This window comes from Arachis ipaensis, chromosome B1 (genome assembly GCF_059453495.1).
Source record: "Arachis ipaensis isolate K30076 ecotype BB chromosome B1, ASM5945349v1, whole genome shotgun sequence".
In the NCBI taxonomy this organism is placed as follows: domain Eukaryota; kingdom Viridiplantae; phylum Streptophyta; class Magnoliopsida; order Fabales; family Fabaceae; genus Arachis; species Arachis ipaensis.
The window spans coordinates 57151466-57163051 of record NC_142436.1 but is presented as its reverse complement, the minus strand read 5'-3'; the positions used below and the strand labels follow the sequence as shown (position 1 = coordinate 57163051).

Sequence of the window (11586 nt, the reverse complement as noted above, 5' to 3'; positions counted from 1 at the left end):
TTTGTCAATAAGTACTTTAAAGCTGCATGATCCGTGTATACCACTATCTTTGAACCTAGCAAATAAGATCTGAATTTGTCTAAAGCATGAATAATAGCTAGGAGTTCCTTTTCAGTAGTGGTATAGTTGGATTGGCCGCATCTAATGTCTTAGAAGAGTAAGCAATGACATAAGGGAGTTTACCATCGCGCTGTGCAAGCGCGGCACCCACAGCATGGTTTGACGCATCGCACATTATCTCAAATGGTAACGTCCAGTTGGGGCCTCGCACAATTGGTGCCGTGGTAAGAACTCTCCTTAGCTCTTCAAAAGCTTTTACACATTCACCATCAAACTCAAAATCCACATCTTTTTGGAGTAGGCGCGACAATGGCAAAGCAATCTTGCTGAAGTCCTTGATAAAGCGCCTATAAAATCCTGCATGTCCCAAAAACGAGCGGACCTCCCTCACGGATGAGGGGTGAGGCAAAGTGGTGATAACATCGACCTTGGCCGGGTCTACAGAAATGCCTTCACGAGATACTATATGTCCTAACACTATACCTTGTTGTACCATAAAGTGACATTTTTCAAAATTTAAGACAAGGTTAGTGTCAACACATCTAGCTAGGACCTTGGCCAAGCTCTCTAAACAAAAATCGAATGAAGTACCATAAACGCTGAAGTTGTCCATAAAGACTTCCAGGCAATTCTCCATTAGATCGGAGAAGACATTCGTCATGCACCGCTGAAAAGTAGCGGGTGCGTTACATAGTCCAAATGGCATCCTTTTATAGGCAAAGGTGCCAAACGGACAAGTAAACGTGGTCTTCTCCTGATCTTCAGGAGCAATATGTATCTGGAAGTAGCCAGTAAATCCATCAAGAAAGCAGCAGTGAGATTTACCTGCCAAGCGGTCTAGCATCTGATCGATGAAGGGTAAGGGGTAATGGTCCTTCCGTGTGGCGGCGTTCAATCTTCTGTAGTCAATACATACTCGCCACACATTTTGTACTCTTTTAGTGACCATTTCACCGTCGTCCTTCTCGACCATTGTGATGCCCGACTTCTTGGGGACAACTTGAACCGGGCTCACCTACTCACTGTCGGAAATTGGGTATATGATATCCGCATCCAGTAATCGGGTGACCTCTTTCTTCACTACATCGAGGATGGTTGGGTTGAGCCTCTTTTGAGGTTGCCTAACTGGCTTAGCTCCATCTTGGAGAAATATCCTATGCATGCACTTGCGGGGGTCAATTCCCACAATATCCGCTAGGCTCCATCCTATTGCTTTCTTGTACTTTCTGAGAACATCTAGGAGCTTTCCCTCTTCTTCATTTGAGAGCTCACTAGCAATAATGACCGGAAACCTTTGGTTATCCTCTAAGAAAGCATACTTCAAATGAGATGGAAGGGGCTTTAATTCACTTTTTATCTCAAGTTGAGGTTCCTTTTCATCAATCTCATGGGATTCATTCTCAACAACTTCTTCATGTTCATCTTCTTGGTCATCCGTCTCATCAACAATGGGGTAGCACAACTTGTCATGGTCTTCTTCTTGCACTTCCGCTACCACTTCATCAATCACATCACATCGGAGCACGGAATGTTCTTCGGAAGGATGTTTCATGGCTTCCTCTAAATTGAACTTGATAGTCTTGTCTCCAACCCCAAAGGAATATATACCGGTGAAGGCATCTAACTTGAATTTGGAGGTTTTGAGGAAGGGTCTACCAAGTAGAACGGAGGAGGAGCTTCTATTTTCTGTTGGAGGCATTTCAAGGATGTAAAAGTCAACCGGAAAAACCAAATCCTTAATTGCCACGAGTACATCTTCCGCTATCCCATCACTGTGATCACACTCTTATCGGCTAAGGCAAACCTCGCCGCCGACTTCTTTAATGGAGCTAAATTCAACTACACATAGATAGAAAGTGGCATGATGCTTACACAAGCTCCCAAGTCACACATACAATCATGAAAAGTGTATCCACCAATACAACAAGACACTAAGCACGGTCCAGGGTCACCACATTTTCTTGGAATAGGTTCCATCAAGAAAGAAATTAAACTACCCAAGGATAATGTCTCCAATTCTCCTATCCTATCCTTGTGTGTACACAAGTCTTTCAAAAATTTTGCATACTTTGGAATTTGTTGAATAGCATCAAGGAGTGGTATGGTTACCTCAACCTTTTTGAACACTTGAAGCATGTTCAAATCAAGCTCCGGTGTCTTCTTCGCCTTCTTTACCATGGAAGGAAATGGAATAGGAATTGACTCATCCACTATAGCTTTCCTCTTGGGTTCCTTGAGGTTTACTCCTTCTTCCTCATGCCTTTTGTCTACTGCCTCTTCTTCATGTGGAGCTTCAACAACTACCTCTTCCTCATGAATTTCTCCCATGACCCTTGGAGGTATCTTCTCTAATGTAGTCCCCGACCGTAGAGTGATGGCGTTGAGACCGCCTCTTGGGTTTGGTTGGGGTTGGGATGGAAGGTTAGAGGAACTTGAGGGTTGATTGGTGTTGTTATTGGGGGTTGGTGATTGGCTTGACATGTTCATCTTTGAAAGCATGTTGGTGAGGTTGGCCAATTGAGTATTCAAGGCCTCGAATTGAGCCTTTTTGCTCTCATATCGTTTTTCCATAGCGGCTCTAAGCTCATCAACTTGATTGTTGGAAGATGGAGGAGTTTGGTTTTGATTTTGTTGTCTATGGTATGGTGCTTGGTATTTGGTGTAGTTGTTTTGGTTTTGGTTGGAGTGGCCTTGGTTGGCTTGGAAGTTGTTGTTGTTATGGTGGTATTGGGATGAAGATTGGTTGTTGTTGTGATGAGAAGAAGAGTTGTTCCACCTTTGGTTTTGATTGCTTCCTTGTGCATTATCTCTCCACCTTTGATGTTGATTACCACCTTGATGGTAGTTGTTTTGACCTTGAGAAGGGTAGGGTGGACGATTTTTGTAATTCACATTGGCTACCACAAGGGCATGTTCCTCTTGAATTTGATGGCATTGGTCGGTGTAATGTGTGGTGCTAGAGCACAAACCACAAATTCTAGGAGGGCCTTCAAGTTGAGCAATCGGAGGTGGGGCTTGGACGGCTTGGATGGAGTAGTATTCCTTTTGATCCCTTTGGATTTGTGTAAGGATGGTGGTCATATCCCCAAGTGCCTTGGTTAGACTTGCTTCGGAGGGGGATGGTTCTACCACACCCTTGAGAGGATTACTTCTCACCTTGTGTGTTGTGTAGCTTCGACAACATCCTTTATCAAATTCCAAGCTTCTCCCTCCGTCTTGTTTTTCGAAAGGGAACCGCCACTAGAAGCGGTGAGCAATCTTCTATCTTCCGCACAAAGACCTCTGGTAAAGTAGCTAATGAGCAAGTGAGTGGTCATTCCGTGGTGTGGACATGACTCCAACAGCCTCTTGAACCGAGACCAATACTCGTACAAACTCTCTTGGTCTCTTTGCATTATACCCAAAATCTCTTTCCGGATGTAGTCGGTCTTCTCCGGTGGGAAGAACTTATCAAGAAACTCTCTTCTTAAGAAATCCCAATTAGTCACAATCTCATCCGGTAGCGAGTAGAACCATGTTTTTGCTTGCGCTTCAAGAGAGAAAGGGAAGGCAAAAACCATGATAGCTACCTCATCGGCTCCATGCCTTCGAGCCGTAGAACAAGTGATGAGCGGATAATTTATACGCTTTTTGGCATTGTTTTTAGTATGTTTTTAGTAGAATCTAGTTACTTTTAGGGATGTTTTCATTAGTTTTTATGTTAAATTTACATTTCTGGACTTTACTATGAGTTTGTGAATTTTTATGTGATTTCAGGTATTTTCTGGCTGAAATTGAGGGACTTGAGCAAAAATCAGATTCAGAGGTTGAAGAAGGACTGCTGATGCTGTTGGATTCTGACCTCCCTGCACTCAAAGTGGATTTTCTGGAGCTACAGAACTCAAATTGGCGCGCTTCCAATTGCGTTGGAAAGTAGACATCCAGGGCTTTCCAGCAATATATAATAGTCCATACTTTGGCCGAGTTTAGACGACGTAAAAGGGCGTTGAACGCCAGTTCTATGTTGTTGTCTGGAGTTAAACGCCAGAAACACGTCACAAGCCAGAGTTGAATGCCAGAAATACGTTACAAACTACCGTTCAACTCCAAGATTGACCTCTACACGTGTAACATTCAAGCTCAGCCCAAGCACACACCAAGTGGGCCCCGGAAGTGGATTTATGCATCAATTACTTACTTTTGTAAACCCTAGTAACTAGTTTATTATAAATAGGACTTTTTACTATTGTATTAGACATCTTTGATCAGTTTTATGCTATCTTAGACTTTCATGGGGGCTGGCCATTCGGCCATGCCTGAACCATTATCACTTATGTATTTTCATACGGTAGAGTTTCTGCACTCCATAGATTAAGGTGTGGAGCTCTGCTGTTCCTCAAAGATTAATGCAAAGTACTACTATTTTTCTATCCAATTCAACTTATTCCGCTTCTAAGATATTCATTCGCACTTCAACCTGAATGTGATGAACGCGACAATCATCATCATTCCCTATGAACGCGTGCCTGACAACCACTTCCGTTCTACCTTAGATTGAATGATTATCTCTTGGATCTCTTAATCAGAATCTTCGTGGTATAAGCTAGATTGATGGCGGCATTCATGAGAGTCCGGAAAGTCTAAACCTTGTCTGTGGTATTCCGAGTAGGACCCTGGGATCAAATGACTGTGACGAACTTCAAACTCGCGAGTGCTGGGCATAGTGACAGACGCAAAAGGAGGGTGAATCCTATTCCAGTATGATCGAGAACCTCAAATGATTAGCCGTGCCATGATAGGGCATTTGGTCCATTTTCACAAGAGGATGGGATGTAGCCATTGACAACGGTGATGCCCTTACAGAAAGCTAGCCATGGAAAGGAGTAGGACTGATTGGATGAAGACAGCGGGAAAGCAGAGACTCAGAGGAACGAAAGCATCTCTATACACTTATCTGAAATTCTCACCAATGATATACATAAGTATTTCTATCCTTCTTTTATGTTTACTTATTATTTAATTTCGAAAACTCCATAACCTTTTGATATCTGCCTGACTGAGATTTACAAGGTGACCATAGCTTGCTTCATACCAACAATCTCTGTGGGATCGACCCTTACTCACGTAAGGTTTATTACTTGGACGACCCAGTGCACTTGCTGGTTAGTTGTATCGAAGTTGTGAATGAAAAATGATTTATTAAGACGTGCGTACAGAGTTTCTGGCGCCGTTGCCTGAGATCACAATTTCGTGAACCAAGTTTTTGGCGCCGTTTCCGGGGATTGTTCGAGTTTGGACAACTGACGGTTCATCTTGTTGCTCAGATTGGGTAACTTTCTTTTCGTTTTCTTTTCATCAAAAAAAATTTTCAAAAATTTTTCAAAAATTTCTCCTTTGTTTTCGAAAAAAAAAATTTAAAATAAAAATGTTTTCAAAAATATATTTTTCTTTAGAATTTTTAAGAATGAATTCTAGTGTTTCATGAAGCATGTTGAAGCCTGGCTGGCTGTAAAGCCATGTCTAATTCTTCTGGATAGGGAATGTCAGGCATGTCATGTCTGAGTTACATACTAAAGCTTGGCTGGCTATTAAACCATGCCTGACCCTTTGATTGGAGCTTTAGACTAAAGAGCATAAGATTCCTGGAATTCATATTAAAAATTTTGGAATCCTTATTTTTCTTTTTCAAAATGATTTTCGAAAAAAAATTAAAAGAAAATACCAAAAAAATTTAATAAAATCATAAAAATAAAAAATATTTCATGTTTCTTGTTTGAGTATTGAGTCAAGTTGAAAGTTTGGTGTCAATTGCATATTCATCTTGCATTTTTCGAAAAATTCATGTATTCATAGTGTTCTTCATGATCTTCAAGTTGTTCTTGGTAAGTCTTCTTGTTTGATCTTGATGTTTTCATGTTTTGTGTCTTTTCTTGTTTTTCATATGCATTCTTGCATTTATAGTGTCTATACATGAAAAATTTTTAAGTTTGGTGTCTTGCATGTTTTCTTTGCATTAAAATTTTTTTCAAAAATAAGTTCTTGATGTTCATCTTGACATTCAAAGTGTTCTTGGTGTTCATCTTGACATTCATAGCATTCTTGCATGCATTCATTGTTTTGATCCAAAATTTTCATGCATTGAGTCTTTTTCATGTTTTTCCCTCTCATCATTAAAAATTCAAAAATAAAAAAAAAATATCTTTCCCTTTTTCACTCATAAATTTCAAAAATTTGGATTGTCTTTTTCAAAACTTTTTAAAATCTAGTTGTTTTTATGAGTCAAATCAAATTTTCAATATAAAAATCTTATCTTTTTCAAAAATCAAATCTTTTTCATTTTTCTTATTTATTTTCGAAAATTTTAAAAATATTTTTCAAAAATCTTTTTCTTATCTTTATCTCCTAATTTTCGAAAATAACATCATCAATTAATGTTTTGATTCAAAAATTTCAAGTTTGTTACTTGCTTGTTAAGAAAGATTCAAACTTTGAGTTCTAGAATCATATCTTGTGATTTCTTGTGAATCAAGTCATTAATTGTGATTTTAAAAATCAAATCTTTTTCAAAACTAATTTCAATCATATCTTTTCAAAAATATCTCTTTATCTTATCTTTTTCAAAATTTGATTTTAAAATATCCTTTCTAACTTCTTATCCTCTTATCTCTTCAAAATTGATTTTCAAATTTGTTTCAACTAACTAACTAACTTTTTGTTTGTTTCTTATCTTTTTCAAAACTACCTAACTAACTCCCTCTCTCTCTAATTTTTGAAAATATCTTCCCTCTTTTTCAAAATTTCTTTTTAATTAACTAATTATTTTAATTTTTAATTTTAAAATTTCAAAAATTACTAACCTTTTTCAAAAACTATTTTCGAAAACCACTAACTCTTTTTCAAAAATTATTTTCGAAAATTCACTTCCTCCTCTCATCTTCTTCTATTTGTTTATTTATTTACTAACATCTCTTCTTCACTCACCAAAAATCCGAACCCCCTCTCTCTCTCTGAGTTCAGATTTTCTCTTCTTCTTTTCTTCTATTCACACAGGGACCTCTATACTGTGGTAAAAAGGATCCCTATTATTATTATTATTATTATTTTTCTGTCCCTCTTTTTCATATGAGCAGGAGCAAAGACAAGAATATTCTTGTTGAAGTAGATCCAGAACCTGAAAGGACTCTGAAAAGGAAACTAAGAGAAGCTAAAATACAACAGTCCAGAGACAACCTTTCAGAAATTTTCGAACAAGAAGAGGAGATGGCAGCCGAAAATAATAATAATGCAAGGAGAATGCTTGATGACTTTACTGCACCTAATTCCAATTTACATGGAAGAAGCATCTCCATTCCTGCCATTGGAGCAAATAATTTTGAGCTGAAACCTCAATTAGTTTCTCTGATGCAGCAGAACTGCAAGTTTCATGGACTTCCATCTGAAGATCCTTTTCAGTTCTTAACTGAATTCTTGCAGATATGTGATACTGTTAAGACTAATGGAGTAGATCCTGAAGTCTACAGGCTCATGCTTTTCCCTTTTGCTGTAAGAGACAGAGCTAGAGTATGGTTGGACTTTCAACCTAAGGATAGCCTGAACTCTTGGGATAAGCTGGTCAAGGCTTTCTTAGCCAAGTTCTTTCCTCCTCAAAAGCTGAGTAAGCTTAGAGTGGATATTCAAACCTTCAGACAGAAAGAAGGTGAATCCCTCTATGAAGCTTGGGAGAGATACAAAGAACTGACCAAAAAGTGTCCTTCTGACATACTTTCAGAATGGACCATCCTGGATATATTCTATGATGGTCTATCTGAATTGGCTAAAATGTCATTGGATACTTCTGCAGGTGGATCCATTCACCTAAAGAAAACGCCTGCAGAAGTTCAAGAACTCATTAACATGGTTGCTAATAACCAGTTCATGTACACTTCTGAGAGGAATCCTGTGAGTAATGGGACGCTGATGACAAGTCATCTTAGCCTATTTTAACTAGTCTTTTTCTTTTGTTTTCACTTGAATTATGCACTTTCTTGAGCTACAAGCAAGCCAATTGGTTAGATTTTCATGCTTCCTTTGATTTAGTCAACCATAGATAAATTAATGCAATTTCATGAGATTTGATGCCATAATTGTTGCATATTAGGATAGAATGAATATCTCATGATTTTGAGCATAGCTTTGATATATTTGGTTGATTAATGATAGGTGAAGAAAGCTTGGAGAAAGGTTGAAGCAAGAAGGAATGGCTAGGAGTAAAGAGAGGATAATGGAATAAGTGAAATTGAACCAGGAAGCCAAAAGCTGGACCTAAAGTTAACCTCAAACTTTTGCACAAACTTTTGGGTGAAAAGTTAGCCCCAACGTTAGCCCCTAACTTTTGGGCTAACGTTGGAACTTGAAAATCACTCCCTGGGTACCAAAAGTTTGCGCCAACGTTAGCCCCTAACTTTTGGGCTAACGTTGGCACATGAAATTCACCCCTGGGCACCAAAAGTTTGCGCCAACGTTAGCCCCTAACTTTGAGGCTAACGTTGGCATAAGAAAAACCTCCCTGGGCACCAAAAGTTTGTGCCAACGTTAGCCCCTAACTTTTGGGCTAACGTTGGCACATGAAAACTACAAGGGGAGGAGCAAAAGTTTGCGCCAACGTTAGCCCCTAACTTTTGGGCTAACGTTGGCGCCATAAGTGCACCAAGGAAGGCCAACGTTGGTGCAAAAGTTAGACCCCTAACTTTTGCACCAACGTGAGTATCAGCAAATTATGGGGACTAATATGAAAAGTTGGACCAAAAGTTAGACCCTAACTTTTGCTCCAACTTTTGGTCCAACTTTTGCAAAACTCCAACCCGGTTCATTTGGTTCACTTTGGTTCTTCTCCAAACTCCAAGAGCAATCAACCAAGGCCTCTTTCAACCCAATTCCACCAAGAGCAAAGGCCCAACTCAAGGCTTGAAGATCATTTGAAGAAAGTGTATAAATAGGATAGAATTCAAGTTCTTCGGGGAGCTTGCCCTTTGAATTTTCATAATAGTTTTCGGAGAGCTTTGGATATTGAGTGATCTTTAATTTCTTAGTCTTGGGGAAGGAGAATTCACTTCTCTTCCTCTTAGTTTTATTGCTTTCAATTTCAATTACAATTGTCTTGGATCTTGGGTTGGAGAATTGAAGAAATTCTGTTTCAATCTCATCCTTGGATCTCTCTGCTTTATTTACTGCTTGAGTGAATTTAATTTCTGTTAATTGCTCTTCATCTACTTTCCTTGCAATTTACAATTCCCTTGCAATTTTTCTTGATTGGATCTAGGAAGGCATTGAGATCTAGACTTGGTTTTCTAGTCTCTGGGTCCTGAGATCTGAATTTCCAATTTACATTCTGTTTTTGCTTTTCATCTTCATTTACTTGTTTTGCTTCAGATCCGATTCAACCCAAACACTCTTTTACTTTTCTGTTTGATGCAATTTACTTTTCCTTGTTTAAATTCTGCAAATCCAATTCCCAATTCCCTTTACAATTCCAGCCGTTTACATTTCTTGCACTTTAAGATTCCGCACTTTACATTTCTTGCATTCTAAGGTTCTGCCATTTAATTTCTTGTTCTTTAAGATTCAGCACTTTAATTTCCTGCTCTCTTTAATTTCATGCAATTGACCCATTCCCTTTACTTTCCATGCAATTTAATTTCTGCAAATTACAAATCACTCAACCAAATCTTGATTCGCTTGACTAAATCAACCACTAAACTAAAATTACTCAATCCTTCAATCCCTGTGGGATCGACCTCACTCCCGTGAGTTATTATTACTTGATGCGACCCGGTGCACTTGCCGGTTAGATTTGGGTGTTTTGGGAGAAATTCGTTTCTCCGCGAAAATATCCCATCAGACGCCTATGAAGAAGGGAGTTCTTGAAATTGATACTCTGAATGCCATACTGGCTCAGAATAAAATATTGACTCAGCAAGTCAATATGATTTCTCAGAGTGTGAATGGAATGCAAGCTGCATCCAACAGTACTCAAGAGGCATCTTCTGAAGAAGAAACTTATGATCCTGAAAACCCTGCAATAGCAGAGGTGAATTAGATGGGTGAACCTTATGGAAACACCTATAACCCCTCATGGAGAAATCACCCAAATCTCTCATGGAAGGATCAACAAAAGCCTCAACAAGGCTTTAATAATGGTGGAAGAAATAGGTTTAACAATAATACACCTTTTTCATCATCCACTCAGCAACAGACAGAGAACTCTGAACAAAATACCTCTAATTTAGCAAACTTAGTCTCTGATCTATCTAAGGCCACTGTGAGTTTCATGAATGAAACAAGGTCCTCCATTAGAAATTTGGAAGCACAAGTAGGCCAGCTGAGTAAAAGGATCACTGAAATCCCTCCTAGTACTCTCCCAAGCAATACAGAAGAAAATCCAAAAGGAGAGTGCAAGGCCATTGATATAGCAATCATGGCCAAACTCACAAGAGAGGAGGAGGACGTGAATCCCAAGGAGGAAGACCTCCTGGGACGTCCAGTGATCAATAAGGAGTTTTCCTCTGAGGAACCAAAGGAATCTGAGACTCATCTAGAGACCATAGAGATTCCATTGAACCTCCTTATGCCATTCATGAGCTCTGATGAGTATTCCTCTTCTGAAGAAAATGAGGATGTTACTGAAGAGCAAGCTGCCAAGTTTCTTGGTGCAATCATGAAGCTGAATGCCAAATTATTTGGTATTGAGACTTGGAAAGATGAACCTCCCTTGTTCACCAATGAACTAAGTGATCTGGATCAACTGACATTGCCTCAGAAGAAACAGGATCCTGGAAAGTTCATAATACCTTGTACCATAGGCAACATGATCTTTGAAAAGGCTCTGTGTGACCTTGGTTCAGGGATAAACCTCATGCCCCTCTCTGTAATAGAGAAACTGGGAATCTATGGGATACAAGCTGCTAAAATCTCATTAGAGATGGCAGACAATTCAAGAAAACAGGCTTATGGACAAGTAGAGGACGTGTTAGTAAAGGTTGAAGGCCTTTACATCCCTGCTGATTTCATAATCCTTGATACTGGGAAGGATGAGGATGAATCCATCATCCTTGGAAGACCTTTTCTAGCCACAGCAAGAGCTGTGATTGATGTTGACAGAGGTGAATTAGTCCTTCAATTGAATGAGGACTCCCTTGTGTTTAAAACTCGAGGTCATCCTTCTGTAAACATAGAGAGGAAGCATAAAAAGCTTCTCTCACTGTAGAGTCAACCAGAGCCCCCACAGTCAAACTTTAAGTTTGGTGTTGGGAGGCCACAACCAAACTCTAAGTTTGGTGTTGAACTCCCATATCTAAACTCTAAGTTTGGTGTTGGGGAGTCTCAACAATGCTCTGAACATCTGTGAGGCTCCATGAGAGCCCACTGTCAAGCTATTGACATTAAAGAAGCGCTTGTTGGGAGGCAACCCAATTTTTTATTTATCTAATTCTATTTTTCTTGTTCTTTCATGTTTTATTAGGTTCATGATCATGTGGAGTCACAAAATAAATATAAAAATTGAAAACGGAA

The 11586-nt window shown here is 39.1% G+C and overlaps 1 non-coding gene across 1 annotated transcript; it reads right to left on the bottom strand.

The window, feature by feature from the left end:
- Positions 1 to 7695: 7695 nt before the first annotated feature.
- On the bottom strand, positions 7696 to 7799 carry LOC148576676 (small nucleolar RNA R71). The gene has a single exon (XR_015904442.1). It is a non-coding gene; the product is annotated as a small nucleolar RNA R71 (small nucleolar RNA).
- Between the last annotated feature and the right edge of the window lie 3787 nt (positions 7800 to 11586).